Source organism: Aquarana catesbeiana, linkage group LG01 (assembly GCF_042186555.1).
Source record: "Aquarana catesbeiana isolate 2022-GZ linkage group LG01, ASM4218655v1, whole genome shotgun sequence".
NCBI classification, from domain to species: domain Eukaryota; kingdom Metazoa; phylum Chordata; class Amphibia; order Anura; family Ranidae; genus Aquarana; species Aquarana catesbeiana.
The window spans coordinates 21,782,878-21,806,466 of NC_133324.1; positions in this window are offsets into that span (position 1 = coordinate 21,782,878).

The window sequence follows — 23,589 nt, forward strand, 5'->3', positions numbered from 1 at the left end:
TTGTCAAATGATGTTTCCAAAAGAGCCAGACAAATATGCACTATGAGTGACCACAGGAGGTATGTAAAGGGGATTAACTAAATATACTACTTCTATATTTTTATATATAGTTAATCCCCTTTACAGACCTCCTGGGGTCACTCATGGTCCATATTTATCTGGCTCCATCTGAAACATCATTTGACAACCTTGATTAGAACTGTAGGCAAAATGAGTATCTCCTAAATGTGCACCATTTAGTAGATATTTGCTCTTTTAGGAGCCGGTGACGTCACCAGCGCATGCACTCTGAAGGAATGGCATACCTGCGCCGTTCCTTCAGAGCGCTGTGCCATGGCCATGATTCCTGCGCACATATGCAAGAGTGACGCTATCGGGGCTCGTTTATTCAAGCTGCTGGAGCCAGCAAACCCAGAAGGAAGACCTGGTGAAGATGGAAGCCCTGTCAGTGGTGACAGTGTACCCCTGGAGGGCTTCGTTCTAAGGAAAGTATTTCACAATGTGCTAGTATGTGATGCATACTAGTACATCATGCCATTGCATTGCAGGGGATTTGTGTTTCTAAATTCCACGGTTTACTACCACTTTACAGGTACTGTGCCACCTGAAATCTGTGCTTCAAAGCATTCATTCTTCATTCTCCACTTGATTGAGATGGACTCGTTATGGCCGTTGATGTAGTGATACATGGGAGAGATCTGGATACAGGACTTTGACCATTCTGGGAATGTCAGCATTATTGACTATACAAGTGTATAAATACCCATATCTGCTATCTCTTGTCTATCCAAGATTCCTGTTTCCATACTATGACTTTTTAAATATCATGGTATTATCAAAGCAAACAGAATATTGGCATGCATTAAAAAGGGGATCAACTCCAGAGATAAAAGGATAATTCTCCCGCTCTACAAGACTCTGGTCCGGCCGCACCTGGTGTATGCTGTCCAGTTCTGGGTACCAGTCCTCAGGAAGGATGTACTGGAAATGGCGGACCACAGGCGGTGGTCTCAGCGGGGAGCATCGATAGTTTCAAGAAACTATTAGATAAGCACCTGAACGATCACAACATACAGGGATATATAATGTAATACTGACATATAATCACACACATAGGTTGGACTTGATGGACTTTTTCAACCTCACCTATTATGTAACTATGTAACTATGTAATACTAGCTACTGCAGATTTGAATGTGGTGGGCTATGCCCATGGACCAGTAGGCGTTATCCCCATCTGGAGATCTATGTCAGCTTTTTCTTTTATTGCTATGATGCCTGTATGAGCCACGTACTCTCATGAAAGTTAAGAGTTACATACTATATGTGCTTGAATGGTCCTGAGAAAAACGTGAGTTCCACGAAACACGTTGACCAGACCAAGCTAACAATGAACACATACCTCTGTGTCTTCATGATATGTACTCTATACTGTATGGTATTAATCGTGTGTCTTTTTAATGCTATGAGGCATCTTTTATCTGTATAAACGTTAATAAAAAAACTTTTTAACCACTTCAATACCAGGCACTTTCTGCCCCCTTCCTGCCCAGGACAATTTTCAGCTTTCAGCGCTGTCGTATTTTGAATGACAATTGCGCGGTCATGCAACACTGTACCCAAACACAATTTTTATCATTTTCTTTCCACAAATAGAGCTTTCTTTTGGTGGTATTTGATCACCACTGGGGTTTAATTTTTTGCTAAACAAACTAAAAAAGACAGATTTTTTTTTTTCGTTTTTCTTTGTTTCTGTTATAAAATTTTGTTTTCTCCTTCAGTGATGGGCACTGATGAGGCTGCACTAATGGGCACTGATGAGGTGGCACTGATGGGCACTGATAACGTGGCACTGATGGGCACTGATGAGGAGGCACTGATATGTAAAATTGATGGGCACTGATAGGCGGCACTGATATGCAGCACTGATGGGCACTGATAGGTGGCACTGATGGGCACTGATAGGTGGCAATGATGGGCACTGATGGGCACTGATTGGTGGCACTGATGGGCACTAATAGGCAGCACTGATGGGCACTGATGGATGGCAATGGATAGGCAGCACTGATGAGGAGCTACTGACAGGCATTACTGATTGGCATCTGAAGGGCACTGATAGGCATTACTGATGGGCCACTGATTGGCACATTTATGGGCACTGATTGGCACTTTGATGGGCACTGACAGGTGTTACTGATGGGGCACAGACTGGCAGCTGATGGGCACCTCTCATGGGGGCTGCACTGATAATTAATGTGCTGATTATCAGCACAGACCCCCGCTCTGACAGGGAGAGCCACTGATCGGCGTGTCAGCGCGAACCAAGGAAAGCCGTTTACCGGCACTTCCTGATTGGTCACAGCTGATCACGTGGTAAGGAGCCTCCGTCAGAGGCTCCTTACCACGATCGGAGATGCGGTGTGTCAGAGTGACACACAGCACCAACGAACGCTGCGCGCCCCCATGGGCCCGCGAAAGCATGTTATCCTGGCAGACGTCAAATGATGTCCAATCAGGATAACAGAACCACCGCCCGGCCGTCAATCTGCTATAGGCTGGTCGGGAAGTGGTTAATCTATATGAACTGTGAAATGTGTTCTCAAAGGCATATGTAGCATCACACTCCTTATGCTCCCTCTCTGTTCCATCATGTCATTTACCTTTTCATCAAAGGCCCCCGACAGAAAATATCTCAGATATGGAAATAACACATAAGCCTCCTATATTGTGTTTCTTGAGATCAGCCATCGAGTCACCAATCCTCTCCTGAGTGACAGAGAGAAGTTCCAAAACTTTTACCACACCGTTCCTAGTAGCTTGGTTTGGTATGAGAGGGTTCTAGAATTATTGGACATTTTTGGATGGAATTGGGTTGGAATTATCACATCAAGTGACGGCACCGGAGAATCGGAACTACGGGAACTGAGAAAAGAGATGACCAGACACGAGATCTGTATAGAATTTGTCATCTACCTGACCAGCAATAAAGACATAAACAGGCAGAAGGCAATGGTTATTGGGAAGTCAACTACGGGTGTCATTGTTGTGTGTGGTCGTTTTCTAATTGAATATATTGATTTTTTCGAGGAATTGAACGCTCTCAAAGAAAATATCACATTAATCCTCAATCAGTCATGGAATGTCCTTGGCTATTCAGACCTCAGCCTAAGAAAATTATTTAACTGCAGCATAATGCCTATCTATCCTGCTCGCTACATTCCGGGATTAGATGTTTACATGGATAATGCAAGACCATCCAAACGCCCAACTGATCCATTGCTGGAGGACATTTGGCTTAAGAAGTTTCATTGTTCTTCTTCTGACCCGATTAAAAACAATATATTTCAATTATCAGGATTTCCCCATAATGCGACCTGCACTAGGGCAGAATCCATCGCATATCACTTTACTAACAAGCATAATGCTAAATTTTATTTCATCTATACTGCAGTATACGTGCTGGCCCAGGCATTAAATAATATGAAATTGAGAAAAAATAAATCTGAAAAATATGGATTAAGAGAAAATGTAAGTTTGATGGATATACACTGACCGGCTACACCTTGCTGGTACCGGGTTGGACCCCCTTTTGCCTTAATTTTTCATGGCGTAGATTCAACAAGGTGTTGGAAACATTCCTCAGAGATTTTGGTCCATAGTGGCATGACAGCATAATGCAGTTGCTGCAGATTTGTTGGCTGCACATCCATCATACAAATCTCCCGTTCCACCACATTTCCAAAGGTGCTCTATTGGATGAGATGTGGTGAGTGTGGAGGCCATTGAAGTACAGTGACCTCATTGTCCAGTGGTGAGATGATTGGAGCTTTGTGACATGGTGCATTATCCTGCTGGAAGGAGCCATCAGAAGATGGGGACACTGTAGTCATAAAGGGATGGACATGGTCAGCAACAACACTCAGGTAGGCCGTGGTGTTTAAACAATGCTCAGTTGGTACTAAGGGGCCAAAGTGTGCCAAGAAAATATCCCCCACACCATTACACCACCACCACCAGCCTGAACCAGTGATACAAGGCAGGATAGATCCATGCTTTCATGTTGTTTATGCCAAATTCTGACCCTACCATGTGAATGTCGCAGCTGACATCCAGACTCATCAGACCAGGCAACGTTTTTCCAATCTTCTATTGTACAATTTCGGTGATCCTGTGTGAATTTTAGCCTCAGTTTCCTGTACATAGGTGACAGGTGTGGTCTTGTGCTGCTGTAGCCCTTCTGCTTCAAGGTTGGATGTGTTGTGCGTTCAGAGATGGTATTCTGCATACCTCAGGTGTAACGAGTGGTTATTTGAGTTACTGTTGCCTTTCTATCATCTGGAACCAGTGTGCCCATTCTCCTCTGACCTTTAAACATCAACAAGGCATTTTCCTCCACACAACTGCCGCTCACTGGATATTTTCTCTTTTTCTGACCATTCTTTGTAAACCCGAGAGATGGTTGTGTGTGAAAATCCCAGTAGATCAGCAGTTTTTGAAACACTCAGACCAGCCCGTCTGGCACCAACAGCCATGACACGTTCAAAGTCACTTAAAGTGGTTGTAAACTCTCCAAAAAAAAAAAAAAAAAAAAAAAAACAACCTGCAAGACAAAAGCATAATGAGCTAGTATGCATCGCACGAGCAATCCGTTTCTTCTTGCGCATGTGCCGATGACGTTGGCACATGCGGATATAGTGAATATCTCCTAAACGGTGCAAGTTTAGAAGATATTCACGGTACCTACAGGTAAGCCTTATTATAGGCTTATCTGTAGGTAAAAGTGATAGTAAAGAGTTTACAACCACTTTAAATCCCCTTTCTTTGCCATTCTGATGCTCGGTTTGAACTTCAGCAGGTCCTCTTCACTGTGCTAGATGCTTAAGTGCATTGATTTGCTGCCAGCGAATTTGCTGTTTAGATATTTGTGTTACCAAGCAATTGGACAGGTGTACCTAATAAAGTGGCCAGTGAGTGTAGATTTACATAGGAGGTGTGGCTTTGCCAGCAGAGACTAGCACTTTAAACACTTCCCACGCGGCCTATAGCAAAATGGCGGCCGGGCGGTGGTTCAGTTATCCTGACTGGGAGTCATATGAAGTCAGTCTGACACACCACAACACCGATCTCGGTAAAGAGTCTCTGACAGAGGCTCTTTACCATGTGATCAGCCGTGTCCAATCACAGCTGATCACAGTGTAAACAGGAAGAGGCGTTTATCGGCTTTTCCTCACTCATGTCTGACAGACGTGAGTAGAGGAGAGCCGATCGGCTGCTCTCCTGACAGGGGGGTCTGTGCTGATTGTTTATCAGCGCAGCCCCCCTGCAGATGCCCACCCAGGACCATTAGGGATGCTGCCAGGAGCATCAGGGATGCCCACAAAGGATGCCGCCAGGACCACCAGAGATGCCCACAAAGGACGCCCACCAGGTATGCCACCCTGGACAACCAGCCAATATGCCAATCAGTGCCCAGGCAGATGCCAATCAGTGCCCATCAGCAATGCCTGCCAGTGCCAGCTATCACTGCCACCCATCAGTGCCCATCAATGCCACCTATCAGTGCCCATCAGTGCCACCTATAGTGCCACCCATAAGTACCCATCAGTGCAGCCTTTTCGTGCCCATCAGTGTCGCCTATCAGTGCCCACCAGGGCCGCCTATCAATGCCCATCAGTGCTACATATCAGTGCCACCTGTCAGTGCTGCCTATCAGTGCCCATCATCAGTGCCCATCAGTGTCACCTCATCAGTGCCGCCATTTATCATTTCCCATCAGTGCAGCCCCATCAGTGACCATCAGTGAAGGAAAAAACGTACTTATTTACAAAATTTTATAACAGAATTTTTTTTTTTTTAATTTTCTGTCTTTTTTAATTTGTTTAGCAAATAATAAAATCCCGAGAGGTGATCAAATACCACCAAAAGACAGCTCTATTTGTGGGAACAAAATGATAAAAAATTTTGTTTGGGAACAGTGTAGCATGACCGCGCAATTGTCATTTAAAAAGTGACAGCGCTGAAAGCTGAAAATTGGCCTGGGCAGCAAGGGGGGAAAGTGCCTGGTATTGAAGGGGTTAAGGATGCACTTTAAGCCTGTAAAGCATTGCACCTGTAGTCAGCAGATCTCTGGTGCCATGCAGGTCTCCTGCAGATCTGCCAGTGTATCCGTGTGCTTGTACATCCCGTACGGGCAAGCAGATGCAATCTAACAGGAAGAATCAATGAACTACCATGGTGCTGTGGAGCATTGAGAACTACAAGCCGACAATTACAAAGGTTATAGTTTATTCACACACACAGAGCCGTGTGAATGAATGATGCGGCTGTGTGGGTGGAGAAATCAAATGTCTTCATTAATTTAGGCCAATATGTATTCTGCTACATATTTTTGGTAAAAAAGAAAAATCCAAATATTGATTGCTTTGCGCAAAAGTTATAGCTTCTACTAACTATGGGATATGTGTTACTGTAATTTGTATTTATTTTTTTACATACTAGTAATTGGTGATTAGCGACTTCTAGCGGGACTGCGATATTGTGGTGGACAATCAGACACTAACTGACACTTTGCGGGAATCAGTGACACTAATACAGTGATCAGTGCTAAGAATATGCACTATCACTGTACTAATGACATTGGTAGGGAAGAGATTAAACATCAGGGGCAACCAAAGGTTAACTGTGTGCCTAACCAGTGTTTATGTGTACTATGTGTGCTGTTTTTAATAAGGGAAGTGATGGATTTTATTCCCTGCATTGCAGGGACACACAATCCATTCCTTTCCCCCTGTCAGAACGGAGGTCTGCATTGTTTACATAGGCAGAGCTACATTCTGTGTCTCTGCCCGACAATCGGCAGATGTCCAGTGCCCAGCAGCTGCAGGTTGGCCTCTGCTGTAATCACAGCAGAAGCGCACCCCCCCCCCCGGTGGCGTGTACGTGCGCCCTCCAGGCGGAAGCGCAGAATCACATACATATATATATACACTAAAATGAATTTTGGCGCACACAAACACAATATAATAAATACATTTTTATAAAATATAAAGGATGGGGTTCTATTGAGTAATCAGATACCAAACATGTCAAGATTCAATTTACATGTGCCCGTGAAATGGCGCAAAACTATGATACTTAATTATTTTTTTTTTTTTATAAATTATACTTTAAAAGGTTTTACAGGTTATCGGTTTAGTGTTACCATCAATTAAGTCCCTACAATTATTGCTCTCACTCTGATGTTTCTCAGCAATACTTCCTATGTGGTGTGCAATGAGCAATCACTGTTTACATACACAGGGGATGGGATGTGCTTTAATTATTATTTTTTTAAATGTATTTATTTTATAACAATTTAATTGTGTTATTTGTTGAAATGTAATAAAAATGTATGAAAAAAAATGTATTGCTATCACTTGGGGACAAACAAGCATGGAATATACACTCACCAGACACTTTATTAGGTACACTTGTTCAATTGCTTGGTAACACAAATTGCTAATCAGCCAATCACATGGCAACAACTCTGAACTTTGAACGTGGCATGGTTTTTGGTGCCAGACGGGTTGTCTGTTATTTTCACACACAACCATCTCTCGGGTTTACAGAGAATGGTCCGAAAAAGAGAAAATATCCAGTGAGTGGCAGTTGTGTGGAGGAAAATGTCTTGTTGATGTCAGAGGTCAGAGGAGAATGAGGAGAATGGGCAGACTGGTTCCAGATGATAGAAAGGTAACGGTAACTCAAATAATCACTCATTATACCCAAGGTATGCAGAATACAATCTCTAAATGCACAACACATTGAACGTTGAAGCAGATGGACTACAGCAGGAGAAGACCACGCCGGGTGCCACTCCTGTCAGCTAAGAACAGGAAACTGAGGCTACAATTCACACAGGCTCACCATAATTGGACAATAGAAGATTGGAAAATGTTGCCTGGTCTGATGAGGCTCGATTTCAGCTGCGACATTCAGATGGTCGGGTCAGAATTTGGTGTAAACATTAAGGCATGGATCCATCCTGCCTTGTATCAACGATTCAGGCTGGTGGTGGTGGTGTCATGGTGTGTGGGAGATATTTTCTTGGCACACTTTGGGCCCCTTAGTACCAATTGAGCATCGTTTAAACACAACGGTCTACCTGAGTATTGTTGCTGACCATGTCCATCCCTTTATGACTACAGTGTCCCCATCTTCTGATGGCTCCTTCCAGCAGGATAATGCACCATGTCACAAAGCTCAAATCATCTCACCACTGGACAATGAGGTCACTGTACTCCAATGGCCTCCACAGTCACCAGAAAATAAAAGAATAGAATAGAATAGAATAGACTAGAATAGAATAGAAAATAATAGAGTAAAACAGAATAGAGAATAAAAGAACAAAATAAAATAGAATAGAAAATAAAGGAATAGTATAGAATAAAATAGAAAGAATATAACTATCTTCTGCAAATTCAAATTTCAAACAGAATACATTTGAATTCAAATAGAAAAAAAAGAATAGAACAGAAAAAAACATCAGAATAGAATATAATAAAATAGAAAGAATAATACCTGTTGTGTAAATTTTTATTAATGTATGTTGTCAGATGTCCCCCAGTGACAGTTTTGCTGTAATACGCTCGTGTGGGTGTATTCACACAGACGTTGGTGGAAGACCATTGGCTGCGGAAACCTTCAGATCTGTTTGCTCTTTTAAGGATGTTCGTTCATGCCTCACCACGAGACTGGCCACTTCATGGTGACTGCATTAACGCTCCTAGTAAGCAGATCTGCGTACATGGGAACCATAGCATAACCATACAAAATTATGGCCCACTGAGCCATGATAGAGTATGGCTCACGTCATTAGTAGCGGTAGGAATGTGCACACAATCGTGTTCAGAGCCATGTAGTTAGTGTTCAAATTGTGAGACACTTTGTGTCTCACAGGGGGCTGGCCACATGGCTCAGCACACGTCACTACTGGAATTCTATTTGAATATATACAAGTGTGTGATTGGTTCTTTTGAAAGAATACAAGTATTTGATTGGCTGATTCTGAAGCCACCAACTTCCTTTGTTATTCATGTTTACAGTATAAATAAAGCAGTAGATCATTTTATTGCAGGATTCTGTTAAGCTCAACATGATACCAGCATCTGTGTCTTTGTTACTTGGACGGCCCATCCATTAGGGGCGCCGGAGCGCCACCCACTTCTATCCATGACCCCTATGCTCTAACCACGGCCGCTATTTTGACAGGACACCTCCACCCCCCTATTCAGGTGTCTGGCCCCTTTCAGGATGCCGGGCGCGTGAATTACAGTGGCGGGGGTGTTTTTTGAAGCACCTAATTAAAGCTAGAGGATCTAATAGGCTTCAAAATAGGGTGGACACCTGGTGCAGAGTATAGCGCCAGGAGCCCACCCAGGTGTTATGCCACGTACACACGGTCGGACTTTTCACCTACAAAAGTCCGACGGACGCCGCCGGATTTAGTCAATCCGACCGTGTGTGGTCTCCATCGGACTTCCGACGGACCGTTTCGGTCGGAAATCCGACGTACTTTAGATTTGAAACTTGCTTCAAATCTTTACGTCGTAACTCCGCCGGACTCAGTTTCTGACGGAAAGCCTGTTCGTCTGTATGCTGGTCCGACGGACCAGATACGACGGAGGAGCAGGGTACTGCATCTTGCACTCGCTGCAATAGGAAAAACAAATTTTCCTATTGCGGCGAGCGCGGGGGGCATCCCAGGCCCTTAGGTCTGGTATGAAACTTTAAGGGGAACCCCCTATGTCGAAAAACCGGCGTGGATCTGGGGGCCCTCTTATTATAGGGGGCTCCCGGATTCCGATAAGCCCCCCGCCCGCAGACCCCGACAACCAATGGCCAGGGTTGTCGGGAAGAGGCTCTTGTCCTCATCAACATGGGGGCAAGGTGCTTTGTGGTGGGGGGGCACCGCAGGGCGCCCCCTCCCCCAAAGCACCCCCCGATGTTTAGGGCATGCGGCCTGGTACGGTTCAGGAGGGGGGGCGCTCGCTCGTCCCCACCCCCTTTCCTGACCGGCCGGGCTGCGTGCTCGGATCGGGGTCTGGTATGGATTTTGGGGGGACCCCCACGCCGGTTTTTCGGCATGGGGGTTCCCCTTAAAGTTCCATATCAGACCTAAGGGCCTGGGATGCCTGCGACGGGGCTCTCAAGGTTTCAATCTCGCCGATAGAAGCGGTGAGATTGACTTCCTTTTCTAGTCCCGTTGTTCCCGAGTCATGTTCAAAATGAATGGACTTGTCCGTGTGTGGGAAAGTCCGTTCATTCTGAAAGTCCGGCGGAAGTCCGTCGGGAAGACTGGATTCCGGAAAGTCCGGTCGTGTGTAGGCAAGTCCGTCCGTTCAGAAAGTCCGGCGGTAGTCCGACGGAAGTCTGGCGGCAAGTACGTCGGACCTAGTTTCCCAGAAAGTCCGACAGTGTGTACACGGCATTACAACAGCGAATGAAAATTCGCTATTGAAACACTGATCCTCAATCCGGCCAATCAGAAGCAGGTCTGAGACCCATTTTCTGATTGGCCGAAAAGAGAAGAGTCCCAATTGGCCGCTGAGGAGGAGGGAGGAAACGGAAGCCGCCACAATGGCCGTGGAGAGCAGAGAAAGGGAAGCTACCGGTGAAGCCCGGGAGAAGCGCTGCCCTCCATAGATAGGGTACACCAGTGCACCAGACCCACCCGACCCGGTGTTACTGTTTGCTGCCCCCCCCCAAAAAAATGACCACCAGTAACCACTGAATTTGAATAGAATAAAAAAGAATAGATTAGAATTGAAAATAAAAGAATAGAATAGAAGAAACAATAGAATAGAATAAAATAGTACTGTATATAGCTATCTTCGAATTTCAAATAGAAAAAAAATGTAATTTGAATAGAACAGAAACTAATAGAATAGAAAAGAATATACAGTAATTGAAAATGAAATTATATAAAAGAATAGAATATAAAAAGCAAAAGAATAGAATAGAAAGACTATAACAATATAACCATCTTCCGAAATTCAGATTTCCAAAAAATTTTAATTGAATTTGAATAGAATAGAAAAGAATAGAATATAATAGGAAATTATAGAATAGAAAAAGAAATTAAAAGAATAGAAAAAATAGAATAGAAAAAAACTATAGAAGAGAATGGAATAGAAAGAATACAACCATCTTCCAAAATTCAAATTTAACTAAACAAATTTATGTAAAATTAGAATTCGAATCAAATCGATTCAAATAAACGAAACATTGAAAATGAATTCAATGGTTTTAACTAAATGAATTGATGAAAATAACAAATGGAAACAAAGTACATTCTTTTGTTCTGCACATGCCTAATTGTCAGTGGCAAAGCTTTTTGTGTCAGCAAAGCTGAGCTGGACCAAGTCAAGTGTCAAAAAGAGCAAAGAACACAAATCCATCTCTTAGAGAATTTACAAAAACATCTTTTATCACACCACAACCTGATCCCACATCCTACATACAAAGCTGCGGATAATTGAGGATGTCGGCGACTTAGGACAAGCCTCTTCTGGAAGTAGAAGGGATCTCCAAAAGGTACATGCAAAGAGAGGGAGAAACAGAAGCGCCTCTAGGTGTAGACTTCTAAAAGATTTATTAGGTAGATGTGTCAGAGCAACTTACATTTTCCAGGGTAAAAACAGATCCATCTCCTGTGAGATCAGTCTGTCACGCTATCAGCTGTTTTTCAAACCAGCCGGTCGTCTGGGTCCCAGGAGCCGGCTATGCGTGGAAGGAAACCAGGAGAGAGGGCTGGAACACTCGTAGACCACAGCATCGGGCTTGATGACGTCACCGGGCGTGTTCACGATGCGTTTCTGAGCATGCACGCTGGGAATGGTCTGTCAAGTGCACTCCTTTGTCAAGCTGGGCATGCATGGTAATGGAAACGTTTACATATATGGATATATAGATATACACTATATTAACAAAAATATTGGGACACCTGCCTTTAGACGCACATGAACTTTAATGGCATCCCAGTCTTAGTCTGTAGGGTTCCATATTGAGTTGGCCCACCCTTTGCAGCTATAACAGCTTCAACTCTTCTGGGAAGGCCATCCACAAGGTTTAGGAGTTGTCTATGGGAATGTTTGACCATTCTTCCAGAAGCACATTTGTGAGGTCAGGCACAGAATGTTGGACGAGAAGGCCTGGCTTGCAGTCTCAGCTCTAATTCATCCCAAAGGTGTTCTATCGGGTTGAGGTCAGGACTCTTTGCAGGCCAGTCAAATTCCTCCACCCCAAACTCGCTCATCCATGTTTTTATTGACCTTGCTTTGTACACTGGTGTGCAGTCATGTTGGAACAGGAAGGGGCCGTCCCCAAACTGTTCCCACAAAGTTGGGAGCATCAAATTGTCCAAAATGCCTTGGGATGCTGACACCTTAAGCGTTCCCTTCACTGGAACTAAGGGGCCAATCCCAACCCCTGAAAAACAACCCCACACCATTTACATTTACACAGCTATAGCCAGACACCCCGCACAAGCCACACGGCAGGTCTTACTGCTGCTCGCACTAGTGCATGCAGGCAAGCCACTGGGGCGAAAGTGCTGGAACTTGTTCCAGCATTTGGCTCCACCCCGGGACAAAGCCTTCATTTGCCGGGACACCAGGACATGCATCACGTCCCGGGACAGTCCTGGCGAATCCGGGACGGTTGGAAGGTATGCCTGTGCTACTATGGGCCTGACTCCTCCTGTTCCACCTTCAGCGGAGTCTGGAACTTTGCCACAAGGGAAGCCCTCTCTCCAGTGGCCTCCAGCACCAGGTATGTGATACATGTATCACCGATTGTCACTAGTAGATAGCGATATATATATATATATATATATATATGAAATTCCATTGCTCTGCATACCCAGCCTAACCCAACAAAGGATCTCTCCTGCCAGACCATTCTCAGTGCGCATGCTCAAAAAACATGTCATGATCACCCCTAACGCTGCGCTCCACGAGCATTCTCTCCTGGTCTCCATCCACACTCAGTCAGCTTCGGGGACCGAGAGTAGTGGTTAGTCTGAGAAGCTGACAGAGCATGACAGACTGATCCCATTTTAACCTGGAAAATGTAAGTTGCTCTGGCACTCTACCTAATAAATCTTTTAAAAGTCTACACTTAGAGGTGCTTCTGTTTCTCCCTCTCGTTGCATAACCCCACGTCAAAGTAGATCATTTCCTCTACATCACATCCCCTTTAAGCACCTCCCACTAGTGCTTGGGCACCTATTGAGCATTCATGAAACTTTTTCATTGTTTCATAAACACAACGAAAACACATCATAAACACATCATAAATGCTATAGGAACGCTAATTAGAGCTAAAGAGCATTGGTTCGTTTTTCATAATCAAAACACTTGTAAACAAGCCCTTGATGAGCCTCTCCTGTAGAGCCTATCGTTACTTCGAGGTGGTGAATTTGGGGGAATGAAATGGGAATAATGCATTTTTTTTTTCCTTTGAAAGCTTTGGAGATACATCCGGACAGTTGATTATATCGACCCCACCGGAGAGAAGGTCTTCTTTAATGAGAGAGGAGAAATTACCCTCTGTGATTTACCCTGCGAATCTGATCTATTATGATCTCACACCGGGAGAGTTTAAAGTTGGGGCAGATTATTTTATAATTAGTAATAATTCAGAAGAAAGGCGCAAAGCAATAGATAAAATCCAATGGAAACGGGGCAAAGTAAGAGTCTTCCATTATATTCCCTTGATGTATTTAGTAGGGATGAGTGTGAAAAAAACACCTGTGTTCAGGTTGCAGGTTCAGAGAACATGAATAAAGTTCATACTCCATTGAAGTCAATTGGAGCTGAATGTTGAAGACCAGATAGGGCCAACAGACAAGGGATTGTCAAAAAATGCCATGGAGGGGGGAGGCCGGACAATTCTCTTGTGGACATGTACTGAAGCAAAAAAAAGTAAAAAAAAAAATCAGTTTGGCAGGAAAAATTGATTGTATTAATGCTTGAAGTTAAGCAATAAAAATGCAAAACTCCAAAAAATATCATGCCCGACCCTGTCTGTGAAGTACCCCATCTGTGCAATGTTTACAACCTACACTCACCGGCCACTTTATTAGGTACACCTGTCCAATTGCTTGGCAATACAAATTGCTAATCATCCAACCACATGGCAGCAACTCAATGCATTTAGGCATCTAGACGTGGTGAAGATGACTTGTTGAAGTTCAAACCAAGCATCAGAAAGGGGAAGAAAGAGGATTTAATTGACTTTGAACATGGCATGGTTGTTTGTGCCGGATGGGCTGGTCTAAGTTTTTCAAAAATTGCTGATCTACTGGGACTCGCACTCTAGGGTTTACAGAGAATAGAGAATGGTGGGGAAAAGAGAAAATATCCGGTGAGCGGCAGTTGTGTGAAGGAAATGCCTCGCTGATGTCAGAGTTCGGAGGAGAATGGACAGACTGGTTCCAGATGAGAGAAAGGCAATGGTAACTCAAATTACCACTCGTTACACCCAAGGTATGCAGTATACCATCTCTGAACGCACAACACATCCAACCTTGAAAGCCGATGGGCTACAGCAGCAGAAGACACACCGGGGGCCACTCCGGTCAACTAAGAACAGGAAACTGAGGCTACAATTTGTACAGGATCACCAAAATTGGACAATAGAAGATTGGGAAAACGTTGCCTGGTCTGATGAGTCTCAATTTCAGCTAAGACATTCAGATGGTAGGGTCAGAACTTGGTGTAAACAGCATGAAAGCATGGATCCATCCTGCTTTGTATCACCGGTTCAGGCTGGTGGTGGGGGTATAATGGTGTAGGGATATAATTTCTTGGCACACGTTGGGTCCCTTAGTACCGATTGAGCATTGTTTAAATGCCACGGTCTACCTGAGTATTGTTGCTGACCATGTCCATCCCTTTATGACTACAGTGTACCCATCTTCTGATGGCTCCTTCCAGCAGGATAATGCACCATGTCACAAAGCTCCAATCATCTCACCACTGGACAATGAAGTCACTGTACTCCAATGGCCTCCACAGTCACCAGATCTCAGTCCATTAGAGAACCTTTGGGATGTGGTGGAATGGGAGATTCGCTTCATGGATGTGCAGTTGACAAATCTGCCATCATGTCACTATGGACCAAAATCTCTGAGGAATGTTTCCAACACCTTGTTGAATTTATGCCACGAATAATGAAGGCAGTTCTGAAGGCAAAAGGGGGTCCAACCCAGCACTAGCAAGTGTAATAAAGTGGCCGGTGAGTGTACTACAGCAACACTGACATTTGCAAAGAAAAAAGTGTGGTTGAATTGCTGAAAAAAATGATAGCTCTCAGCCTCTTCTTCCATACCAGACCCTTATCCTAGATGAGGGTCTGCATTAGATGTTAATGGAGAACACCCACTTAAAAAAACAGTATGAGGTCTGCCCATAATTCTTACCAGGCCCTTCAGGCATGTACACTATCTAAGGAGGAAACCCATGCAAAAATAAAGAAAAAAAAGCATACCCCCCAAAAAAAGAAATCCATACTGGACACTTGTTTAAGCGTGTAGCCTGGCTGATCAGAAAAACAGGGGAGAGTCATATCAATGTCACATGCTCTCAAGATAGAGGGGTTCCTAGCCAGGGGAGGACAAAGCACCTCCCACCAACCCTGGCCCGGTGGTTGTGGAGGTCTGTGGGTGGGGGCTTATCGGAATCTAAAAGCAGCCCTTACCAAAAAAGGCACCCCAGATTTCTGCCCCCCATGTGAATGAGGAAAGGTATATAGTACCCATATTCATTCACAAGAAATGTAATCCGAAAAAACCCCCCACATTTTTTAACAAGTCCTTTAATAAAAAGAAAAAAAAAGCTTCAAGGTGTATATTCACTGTCAGGCATGTCATGCAATGATGTAGAACCATATAAAACACAACACCTAACACCCACCAAAACAATAAAAAATGTTGCCTGCCTACACAACTGCTAGCCCGATTCTGACAGCTCCAGCTTATGACAGCTGATATTTAGAGAGGGATCTGGTCTCCTAGATGACTTCATTGAACGTATTGGGAAATTACCATATTTGGTCAATGATGTCACTGACATAACTTATTTACATAAGGGGGTGGTAACTGTGTGCCCACTTACTGTTAAATTGGGCTTTCGGAGTCCTATATGCGCCTTGCCTGCAGACCTCGCAACCATAGGGCCAGGAACTGGGGGAAGAGGCTCTTGTCCTCATCAACATGAGTACCCCCCTGGCAAGGAACCCCCCACTGTTGAATGCATATGGCCTTGTATGGTTCAGGAAGGAGATGCATGTCACCCCCCAACCTTCCTGGCCAGCCAGGCTGCATGTACTGATAAAGGTAAGTTACGCATTTTTGAGGAGAACTCCATGCTTTTTTTCATGACTTTTGCATGAATTTCCCCTTACAGTAAATATACATTGGATCAAGGGGTCTGGCATGGAGTTTGGGTGAACCTTGCACCTTCTTTTTTTTTTTTTGCAATTTGTTCAGACCTGAAAGGGCCTGGTATGAATTCTAGGGGTACTCCCACACTTTTTTTTTCCTTTCTGCTGTCCCCAAATCTTTGCTGGCTGGGGATTTCCCTCATCCATTACAACCCTTATCCTACATGAAGGTCTGATATAGATGCTAATGGGGGACCGCCACACATAAAAAAAAAAAAAGGAATGGGGGTTCCCCTTAATTCATACTAGGCCCAAGTCTGTCTGGTATGAATTTTAAACGGGACCTCAGGAGAAAGTTGTTCAAGGTACATTCACCCCACTCCATAATACACTGGTCAGTCTGCCGAGTACCATCAGTGATAGATCTTTTTGTGAAATAATTTTTGCCTGTGGCCATTAGGGATGAGCCGAACACCCTCCGGTTCGGCAGAACATGCGACCAGGCATTGATACATGTCCCCTGGGGCAGGAGCCAGGTCCCCAAACACTTTTAATTACAATAACTTTCATATTAACCTTTAAAATTAGCACTTTTGATTTCTCCCATAGACTTTTAAAGGGTGTTCCGCGGCTTTCGAATTTTCCGCAAACACCCCAAATTGTTCGCTATTCGGCGAACAGCCAATGTTCGAGTCAAACTCATGTTCGACTCGAACAGCCAGCCCATCCCTAGTGGCCATCTAATTATTAGAGATGGGCGAACGGTTTGGCCTGAACTTTCGTTGTTTGGGCGTTCGGCGAACAGCCCGTTTGTTTCGCCCCCCCGAACAGACCACAATGCATTGCGGCGCTGAACAGTGCATTGGAAGCCCTGATTGGCTGAAGCAGTGAAAGCTTCAGCCAATCAGGGCACAGAGCACTGTCAGAGTCATGATTGGACACTGTCATCATGACTTTATCCAATCATGGCTCATTCCCGCCCCACAGTATAAAAGTATTCTTTCAATGGCAGGCATTTTCAGTGTGATTTCGGTGTGGAGAGAGATAGAACAGGGCTCTGTTTAGTGCTATTAGTTAGTTAGTGTGCTATACTGTGCTATTTTTCTTCAATTGTCGGTGTAGAATATAGTTTAGTGTCAGTCTAGGGATAGTGTGAGTGTAGTGAGGAGGACCATCATTCAGCTTTGCATAGTATGCAGCTAAAGTAGGGACAGCTCAGATAGTTTCACTGTAGTGTAGTGAGACCATGTCATTCATACATACATTAGTGTAGAGTAGGGACAGCTCATATAGTTTCAGTGTAGTGTAGTGAAACCCTGTCAGTAATCTTGACATTAGTGACAGTTCAGATAGCGTCAGTGTAGTGACAGTTGAACACTGTCTATTTGATTGCGTTACTGACAGTTTAACGCCATTCTCTTCTGTGTGCGTTACTGCCAGTTTAACGCCATTTACTTCTGTGTGCATTACTGCCAGTTTAATGCCATATAGTTTTGTGTGCGTTACTGCCTGTTTAACGCCATATAGTTCTGTGTGCGTTACTGCCAGTTTAACGCCATATCGTTTTGTGTGCGTTACTGCCAGTTTAACGTCATATAGTTCTCTGTGCATTACTGCCAGTTTAACGCCATATAGTTCTGTGTGCGTTACTGCCAGTTTAACGCCATATAGTTCTGTGTGCGTTACTGCCAGTTTAACGCCATATAGTTTTGCGTGTGTTACTGCCAGTTTAACGTCATATAGTTTCGCGTGCATTACTGCCAGTTTAACACCATATAGTTCTGTGTGCATTACTGCCAGTTTAACGCCATATAGTTCTGTGTGCATTACTGCCAGTTTAACGCCATATCGTTTTGTGTGCGTTACTGCCAGTTTAACGCCATATAGTTTTGCGTGCGTTACTGCCAGTCTAACGCCATATAGTTCTGTGTGCGTTACTGCCAGTTTAACGCCATATAGTTCTGTGTTTGTTACTGCCTGTTTAACGCCATATAGTTTTGCGTGCGTCACTGCCAGTTTAACGCCATATAGTTATGTGTGCATTACTGCCAGTTTAACGCCATATCATTTTGTGTGCATTACTGCCAGTTTAACGACATATAATTCTGTGTGCGTTACTGCCAGTTTAACGCCATATAGTTTTATGTGCGTTACTGCCAGTTTAACGCCATATAGTTCTGTGCATCACTGTAGCTTAGGCGGATTATATTGCAGTATATTATAGTGTATCCGTGGAGTGTGTCTGTGTAGTGTGAATACTCAAATTAAAGTGCACCAAACACCTCTTTACATTGATTAAAGTGCATCTACGTACAGATTTCAACTTCTTCTTTACATTTGCTTACAAGCACCGCCCCCTCCCAATAATGTCTGGGAGGACAACAAGAGGAGGCAGACGTTCCGTTGGCACTGTAAGGGGGCCAGCAACAAATGTGTCCACAGGCAAAGGTGGACGTGGTGGTCAGTCCTCAGGCAGGGCATCATTTCCTCTGTTTAGTGAGTTTGCCCGTGCTATACAGCCACAGCATGCAGAGGAGGTGGTTGACTTGCTTACTAAACCTTCCTCATCCCCCTCATCCTCTGTCACACAAGCAGAGCCAATGCATTGCGGCGCTGAACAGTGCATTGGAAGCCCTGATTGGCTGAAGCAGTGAAAGCTTCAGCCAATCAGGGCACAGAGCACTGTCAGAGTCATGATTGGACACTGTCATCATGACTTTATCCAATCATGGCTCATTCCCGCCCCACAGTATAAAAGTATTCTTTCAATGGCAGGCATTTTCAGTGTGATTTCGGTGTGGAGAGAGATAGAACAGGGCTCTGTTTAGTGCTATTAGTTAGTTAGTGTGCTATACTGTGCTATTTTTCTTCAATTGTTGGTGTAGAATATAGTTTAGTGTCAGTCTAGGGATAGTGTGAGTGTAGTGAGGAGGACCATCATTCAGCTTTGCATAGTATGCAGCTAAAGTAGGGACAGCTCAGATAGTTTCACTGTAGTGTAGTGAGACCATGTCATTCATACATACATTAGTGTAGAGTAGGGACAGCTCATATAGTTTCAGTGTAGTGTAGTGAAACCCTGTCAGTAATCTTGACATTAGTGACAGTTCAGATAGCGTCAGTGTAATGACAGTTGAACACTGTCTATTTGATTGCGTTACTGACAGTTTAACGCCATTCTCTTTTGTGTGCGTTACTGCCAGTTTAACGCCATTTACTTCTGTGTGCATTACTGCCAGTTTAATGCCATATAGTTTTGTGTGCGTTACTGCCTGTTTAACGCCATATAGTTCTGTGTGCGTTACTGCCAGTTTAACGCCATATCGTTTTGTGTGCGTTACTGCCAGTTTAACGCCATATAGTTCTGTGTGCGTTACTGCCAGTTTAACGCCATATAGTTCTGTGTGCGTTACTGCCAGTTTAACGCCATATAGTTTTGCGTGTGTTACTGCCAGTTTAACGTCATATAGTTTCGCGTGCATTACTGCCAGTTTAACACCATATAGTTCTGTGTGCATTACTGCCAGTTTAACGCCATATAGTTCTGTGTGCATTACTGCCAGTTTAACGCCATATCGTTTTGTGTGCGTTACTGCCAGTTTAACGCCATATAGTTTTGCGTGCGTTACTGCCAGTCTAACGCCATATAGTTCTGTGTGCGTTACTGCCAGTTTAACGCCATATAGTTCTGTGTTTGTTACTGCCTGTTTAACGCCATATAGTTTTGCGTGCGTCACTGCCAGTTTAACGCCATATAGTTATGTGTGCATTACTGCCAGTTTAACGCCATATAATTTTGTGTGCATTACTGCCAGTTTAACGACATATAATTCTGTGTGCGTTACTGCCAGTTTAACGCCATATAGTTTTATGTGCGTTACTGCCAGTTTAACGCCATATAGTTCTGTGCATCACTGTAGCTTAGGCGGATTATATTGCAGTATATTATAGTGTATCCGTGGAGTGTGTCTGTGTAGTGTGAATACTCAAATTAAAGTGCACCAAACACCTCTTTACATTGATTAAAGTGCATCTACGTACAGATTTCAACTTCTTCTTTACATTTGCTTACAAGCACCGCCCCCTCCCAATAATGTCTGGGAGGACAACAAGAAGAGGCAGACGTTCCGTTGGCACTGTAAGGGGGCCAGCAACAAATGTGTCCACAGGCAAAGGTGGACGTGGTGGTCAGTCCTCAGGCAGGGCATCATTTCCTCTGTTTAGTGAGTTTGCCCGTGCTTTACAGCCACAGCATGCAGAGGAGGTGGTTGACTTGCTTACTAAACCTTCCTCATCCCCCTCATCCTCTGTCACACAAGCAGAGCCAAGTGTGCAGTCCCCTGCAGTTGCCAGAGTGGACAAACCTGCCTCCTTGTCCACATCTATTCCTGCCATAGCCCCAACATCAGCCATTGAGGAGTCAGCTGAGTTATTTGACCACAGCATCAGCCACTTGCACCTTGATGATGCCCAGCCATTACCGGATTCAGATATGGGTTCTGAGGTTGAGGAGGACAGGAATATAAGCCTAGAGAGAGGGCGGAACACTTGCAGACAAATTGGCATTCACGTTCCCCAAGCCGCAGCGTATTGCCAAGTTGTCTTCAGTAGTAATGATGAAGATGGAGGAGATGGAGATGATGATGATGATGAGGTCACCGGTGCGACTTGGGTGCCAGATAGAACAGAGGAGGAAACTGAAGGTGAGGTGGCACAACCCCAAGGAGGCCGACATCAAGAAAGAGTAGAGAGCAGCCACCCTAGTCCATCACATTCTGCAGCTGTTATCTCCCAGCCCACTCCCGAAAGCTCAGCTGTCTGGGCCTTTTTCAGCACATCTGCAGCAGATCGCACTGTGGCTATCTGCAAACTGTGTCTCAGGCACATCAAACATGGCAAAAACACCAACCATTTGGGTACCACATGCTTAACAAGGCATTTAACGTCCAACCACTCAGCCCATTGGCAAGAGCAACTAAAAGCCACACAAAAGGGGCACAAATCTGTCCCTCCTCCTCCTCCTTACCCACTTCAGTCTGCCCCTGCAATACCGAGTCATTACCTTTCAGCAGCCTCCACTGACAGGGATGATGGTATAGCACAGGGTGTCTCAGGTCCTAGCAGCACATCTGCCATAAGCACACCACCAGCTGTAGACTGTAGCCGGCAAATTTCTCTGCCCCATCTGCTGCAGCAGAAAAAAAAATACAGTCCCTGCCACCCACATGTCCAGCATCTGAATGCAAGCTTGTCAAAGCTGTTGGTTCTGCAACTTTTGCCTTTTAGCCTGGTGGATTCTGCCCCCTTCTGTGAATTCGCACAATGTGCTGTACCACAATGGCAGGTTCCCAGTCACTACTACTTTTCACGTAAGGCCATTCAATCTCTCTACTATCACGTGGAAGGAAATGTTCTGGCATCGTTGGGCAAGGCAGTCAGCCGTAAAATCCACCTTATTGCTTAGTGGTCCAGCAAGCATGGGCAGAGATGATATATTTAGTTCACAGCATACTGGGTAACGCTGCTTGCAACTCGAAAGGATGCAGGACAGGGCTCGGTTCTGCAGCTTGTTGTGCCCCCACATCTCCATACAGCTGGTGATGATGATGCCAGACCTGTGAGCTCTACCCCCTCCTCCTTCTCCTCCTCCGCCACCTCCATGCCCTCCTCTGCAGAATTGTCCTATGAACATACGGTACCCCTAAGCGTTCAAAGGGCTATTCCCAGAGTCAGACTAAAAGGTTCCATGCAGTGCTTCAGCTGGTGTGTTTAGGGGACAGGAACCACACCGGAGAAGAGATTCTTGCAGCTCTGCAGGGACAGGCCCAGAGGTGGTTCATACCACGCCAGCTGGAGCCAGGAATGGTGGTGTCCGATAATGGCTCAAACCTCCTATTCGCCCTTAGACAGGGAAAGTTGACACATGTGCCATGCCTGGAATATGTCCTCAATTTGGTGGTGCAGCGTTTCCTAAGTACGTACCTAGGGTTGCAAGATGTACTAAAGCAGGCCAGAAAAGTATGTAGCTATTTCAGGCTATTTCAGGCTGAAATTCAGCGGGAATTCCACCCGCCCGTAAACCGCCTAATTTGTAACATGCCCACCAGGTGGAACTCAACTTTGGGAATACTGCAGTGGCTATACATGCAGCAGAGGGCTGTCAACCACTACCTGTGCCAGTAGGGCACGACGACAGGCTCAGGCCACATTGGCTTTTTTTCCCCACGCCAATGGCTGATCATTGAGGATGCATGCACTGTATTGTCACCATTTGAGGAGGCCACAAAGATGGTGAGCAGTGACAGTGCGTGCACCTGTGACACAATCCCTGTTGTGTTCCTGCTGGAGCAGACTCTGCATGGCTTTATGGACAGGGCACTGGAGGCAGAGCAGCAGGAGGAAGAGGAGGACTTCCTTTCCTCTCAAGGCCTACTTTATCCAGACACCATCATTCCTATGTCACAGAACACAGGAGGAGAGAGGGGAGGAGGATGAGGAGGAGGATTCTGGCACTTTCATAGGCTTCAATCTGTAAGCAATAGCTTTTTAACCCCAGGAGTAGTACGTGGCTGGGAGGAGGAAGTTCCAGATGCTGTCATCCTGAGTGACCCAGAGGAGTCTGCTTCTCAAGCCTCTGAGGTGAATGGGCAACCTCATGCTTCAAAGCCTGCGAAAGGACCCAAGAATACGTGTCATAAAGGAGAAGGATGATTACTGGTTGGCAACCCTCCTTGACAACCGTTATAAGGGGAAGGTCTCAGAACTCATCCCGTCCCCACAGAGAGTGCAGACGATGAAATCTCTTGAGGACACGTTAAAGAGGATTTTATTGAACATTTTTCCTGACTCCAGTAGGTTACAGTGTCAAGGAAAACGTAGTTTTGAGTCTTCTGTTGGTCAAGAGAGGAGCGTTGGAGAAGGCGTGCGCCTAATTGAGGCATTTTGGAATTTTTTTAGCCCTCACCGCCCAGAGCTGTCAGCTTCCACATCCCATCTGCATCACATGGTGGACGATTACCTCGGGGCCAAAACAGAGATCGAGAGCTTTTCAGCTGATGATCCACTGACTTACTAGGTCATGAGAATAGACCACTGGCCAGAACTTGTCCATGTTGCTATTGAGTTGTTGGGCTGCCCTGTATCCATTTAGAATGGGCATTCAGT